Source organism: Herpailurus yagouaroundi, unplaced genomic scaffold, assembly GCF_014898765.1.
Source record: "Herpailurus yagouaroundi ecotype Mexico unplaced genomic scaffold, PumYag 198, whole genome shotgun sequence".
In the NCBI taxonomy this organism is placed as follows: domain Eukaryota; kingdom Metazoa; phylum Chordata; class Mammalia; order Carnivora; family Felidae; genus Herpailurus; species Herpailurus yagouaroundi.
Window position 1 is genome coordinate 32,551,150 of NW_024412429.1, and position 5,530 is coordinate 32,556,679.

A 5,530-nucleotide genomic window follows, 5' to 3' on the forward strand; every position below is an offset into this window, starting at 1 on the left:
TTTATTTATTTTTGGGACAGAGAGAGACAGAGCATGAACGGGCGAGGGGCAGAGAGAGGGGGAGACACAGAATCGGAAACAGGCTCCAGGCTCTGAGCCATCAGCCCAGAGCCTGACGCGGGGCTCGAACTCACGGACCGTGAGATCGTGACCTGGTTGAAGTCGGACGCTTAACCGACTGCGCCACCCAGGCGCCCCCATGAGAGACTCTTAAAAACTGAAAACAAACTGAGGGTTGATGGGGGGTGGGAGGGCGGGGAGGGTGGGTGATGGGTATTGGGGAGGGCACCTTTTGGGATGAGCACTGGGTGTTGTATGGAAACCATTTTGACAATAAATTTCATATATTGAAAAAAAAATAATAATACAGGAGGAGCACCTGGGTGGCTCCATAGGTTAAGTGTCTGACTCTTGATTTCGGCTCAGACAAGCGCCTGACAGTGGAGAGCCTGCTTGAGCTTCTCTCTATCTCCCTCTCTCTCTCTGCCCCTCCCCTGCTCTCTCTCTCTCTCAAAATAAATAAATAAACTTAAAAAAAAATTATATGCGAAAAGGAAAATAAATTGGGGCGTCGATAAAAAACATTGGCCATGAGTTGCTACTTATTTAATCTGGGGGTTGAGTATGGGAGGGTTTCCATACTATTCTCTCATTTCAGATATATTTAAATTAACAAATTCTCTAATAAAACTTCTTTTAAAGTGAAAAATCACTAAAATGCAGTGTGATGCAATGAAGGCAACTCTACATAAGAGGTTGGGAAACCTACCTGCCTTCTAGTCTCCCACTTACCATATATAAACAAGATGCAACAACCAGAGCAGGTCATTAAACTTCTCATGGTTTTGTTGATTCATTTGCAGATGTGGGATATAACTTTCGGACTCAGAGTAGAGACTCAGCTGAACTTTCCATGGAGTTCACTTGAAGCTCTCAGGACTGTTATTTCATAAATATCTCCAAATTCATCACAGTGTTCACGACTGACATTAGATTGTAACAGAACAAACTGCAGTCCAATAAGCCATTATCCATTGAATTTAAGTATCAGTCCAAATTATTCAGACCAAAGATGGCAAAAGCTTATACTCTCAACCAAAAAATATGATTAATAAATAGCAAACCATTAAAATTTAATCATGAAATTAGGTTTCTGTTGACAAGTTCAACTAGAACCGATTTTGCCTCAAAATCTAAACTTAAATCGGTATTATAGAAAAAAAATGTCAACAATATCTGAGCAATCTTCATTCTAAGCTTAGGGTAATTTAATAATCAAAACCAAATCCAAACATAATAGTGAATACAAATATTACAATGTATTCTTTCAGAGTGTCATTTTCAGGATCAACTTCACAAACAGCTTCTGAAAAATCTCCATTCTGTAAAGTAACTATTAAGATATTCTCTTAAATCATGCCTGAGCCCACCCATAGAATGTGGCAAATAGTTCACTTTTCAAATCTCTCAATGATATATTTCCCCATCCGCTTGGATGGGTCTATAGAGTAGGCTTTAAGTTGTAGGATTTTCTCCTGCTTAGTACATTATATTTATGAAATAACCAGAAAAAATTGTCCTTTTCCAGCCAAGTGAATTAAACAAAATGAAACAAAACAAAACAAAAGAGACATTTTAGGACTTGCCCTCATTCACATACACATTCATTCATCAAGCACACACACATGTGCGAACACACACATTTTAGTTGTACTAAACTTAATGTGAAATTTTAGATTAGAGTCTCATTTATTGGCAATTCTGGGAAAGGGTTTTAGCTTAATCCCCAGTTAATGAAACCCTTGCTGGTGAATTTCCTTTGTCAACACTGCATTTAATGTATAGTGCTCCATACCTGCTAGATCCTCAAAACCCGCAAAGCGATTAGGCTCAATCGGAATGCACAAGTTGGAAGGAGTTGGAAATTTTTGTAAAATTTTATAAAACGATTATGCTCAGAAATTACATGGGCTGGCTCTATTTAAAAAACTATTTTCCAGCTTCTGTGTTTTGCTATTGAAAGTAATGAATAGCTATGCTTCAAACGCAACAAAGCATTTCTTAGAAATCAAGCCTGATTGATCTATGGTTCCTTGAGGAAAAGCAACCAGGTCAGATACTGGCTCAGAAAAATCTGGCACAGCCCCTGTTCCTTCTTTTGCTCTTTCAAGCTAGACCCATACGTACAAATGACTCCAAAAATATTACAGCAAATGCCTACCCAGAAGATTTGGGGAAAGTATATATGATATTCAAACATTAAGGTTAAAGAAAGCTATCAAGGAAGGGCACCTGGGTGGCATCTGACTTCAGTTAAGCGTCTGACTTCGGCTCGGGTCCTGATCTCACAGTTCATGAGTTTGAGTCCCGCGTTGGGCTCTGTGCTGACAGCTTGGAGCCTAGAGCCTGCTTCAGATTTTGTGTCTCCCCCTCTGTCTGCCCCTCCCTCACTTGCACTCTGTCTCCCTCTCTTTGTCTCTCACAACTAAATAAACATTAAAAATAATTTTGAAAAGAAAGCTATCAATGATTTGTACACTATTTTTCCATTACCCATCTCCAAAGAGTTGGGCTATAATAACATTCAGTAAATACCAAATGCACATCACAACCTCTCTTTGGAGGTACAGGAGGTACTTCCAGATTTAGCATTGTCTTCCAATATGGTACCCAAAGTTACTAAAGGAGAATTCCCATTGATAATGGTAACAATCACAAGGCAGAAATGGACATTACCGAGATCATCAAAAGCAACAACATGTGGCTGTTTGTCGGGAATAAGCTGAGGGAATTCCTAAGTTTAAGCTTATTTCCCACAGTTGTTAGTGTCAAAAATCTCCGGTGAAACTGAAGTTTAATTTTATTGAGTAGTATAAAATACAGCTTTTTAATCATAAGTATAATGAGAATTCCACCATGAACCCTTCATCGTTGGTGTTTCTTCAAGGGAATAAATAAAAAATTTCTACACAGTATCACTTTAAGACAATAAATCTTGATTCCTATTCAGAATAAAGCAAGAACCTAGCTATGGGAACTAAAGTTTATAGCAAAACAGTAAAATAATATCTATACTTAAAGTTGGTCTGCTAAAAAAAAAACCTCTCTTTTTGTGTTTCTGTGAGTGATTTCCTTATTTAAAAGTTTATGGCATTAAAATGCAACTAATAGGTGCTTCAGCCAAGTACTTTTCAGAAATTCTTGATTCCCGTCAGTTTGATTGCTACCATGTTTACCAGAAGAAAAACTAGGCAACTGCATAATTGTGACCTTAATCCCAAACACTCTATAATTGTAGAGATATGATTACCTCGAGTGAACTTATTTAAAGCTTGGCGACACCCACACAAAATCTAAAGCCCATAAAGAACAAAAAATTCAGGTGGAACCCTAACCCCCAGATGTAAAAAAAAAAAAAATGTCTGCCAACTCTTCATGGGAGTTTGCTTAACCTCTTAGACAATGGTATTAGGTTTGATAACCCTGTTCTGGCCTTTTAGAAATAAAACCAAACATTTGTCTCCATGAGTGCTGGTCCTGAACTTCCCAGCCTACTACTTCAGCTTGTGAAAAGGCAGTCTCTTTTGTTGACTTTAGCTGTACTATTTATTAGTAAAAAAAAAAAAAAAAAAGGAAAAAGAAAACAGAAAACTTTCTGGATTCATAAAAGGATGTCATGATAAATATGACTTTTGGCCCATTATGTAATACCAACAGAAAGAAGAGGTCAATGTATATGTGTTCACATACATATATTTATAGCACCTTATATACTAATAAGAATATTAGCTTTTAAAGAAAACTGTTCATCCAAAGAGAAAGCAGATGGAAGATAGCCCTTTCTCCTGAAATGCACCTGTAAATAGTCTGTCATCACCTTCCCCTGTCTGAAGGTAGAACGGTCTGGGACACGTCGGGAGACTTCCCGGTGTGATTAGAATATCCTTTCCTTCCACGCAGCTGTTTAAGTATGAAATCAGAACTTTTCTTCCTCCTTGAATTGGGGAAGAGAGAATGTGGCGCACTCCATTTTTACAAGAATATTTTGGAATATGTAACAATGCACTGATTCAGATCTTAGCGAAAGGTGCTATAATATTAAGAGCCCCTGAAGAGCCCTGAGCTTTTGTGGAAGTAAAATCTCTATAAATAGTAATGAGGTCAATTCTCTCATATTTGGAAGGACATGAGTGAAGGTTTATGGAATGAGAAGGAGCAAAGGGAGCCTAGGCCTGGAGGTAGTGATTTTCAAGTGTTTACAACACTCCTGCTCCAGTGTCAGAGCAAAGCTAAACTTACAGTCTCTTTAAAATATGAGACTCAAGCTCATTATTACCATAGTGGGTATTCTTTCCATTCTTTTACTGCTCCCTGAAACCATTCTTTCGGTTTATAGGTAAATTTGCAATATTTTAAAGAGAATGAGGAAAAGTCACAAATACACCAGTTAAAGCAGTGGTTTAAACAGACAGCACAAAACACCATTTGGATGCAAGTAGGTACTCAGAAAACAAAGTACAGAAATTGGGATTTTTGTAAAAGCATTGATTGGAAACCTGGAGGAGGAAACGAAAGAATGAGGGTCACAAAGTTGGCTCTACGATTTCAAACGACAAAAGTATAATTTCAAACATAATGAGTTCTAAGATTCACTCTCCATAAAATTAAAACACAACTATTTGGGAAAAGCACTCCTTATAGTGAGACTAGAGAGAAAAGTTTCCAATAGGTTCTCATAAGCAAGACCCTATATAATATAACAAAGAGCATATTTAATGTAGACGTAACAACAAATTTTATAAAGCGATCTTTTTAACAATCAAAGCTGCAAATCTCATGCCAGAGGTACAATTCCACAAAAACACTCAGGATGGATCTGGGCAGAAGAGTGAGCTGGTGATAAATGTTGAGCAGGACTATGGCTCTCTTCATCTTGGGATAGTATTTAGAATATGTATGATTGGAAGCAACATTCCATTTGTACTCATCGAAACTTTGAAAACTGTTAAGTGGCATTAGTACATAGATTATAATTCCTAAAAGAACCAAGAGTTATCAAGCAAGAAAAATATGTAACTTTAATAAAGACGATTTGGGGCGCCTGGGTGGCGCAGTCGGTTAAGCGTCCGACTTCAGCCAGGTCACGATCTCGCGGTCCGTGAGTTCGAGCCCCGCGTCGGGCTCTGGGCTGATGGCTCGGAGCCTGGAGCCTGTTTCCGATTCTGTGTCTCCCTCTCTCTCTGCCCCTCCCCCGTTCATGCTCTGTCTTTCTCTGTCCCAAAAATAAATAAAAACGTTGAAAAAAAATTTAAAAAAAAAAAGATGATTTGAGGGTATTACTAGAGTCTCAGCGAGTATATCAATGTGAAAATTTTTAAATTTTATTAATGTTTATTCATTTTTGAACAAAATATGATCAGCCAGTGAATCCAAGTGAAGAATATACAGGGCCCATTGGATTATTCTTTTAATTTTTCTATAAGCTTGAAAGTTTTTAAAAAGAAAGATGGAAAAAAATTTTTCTAGTAAG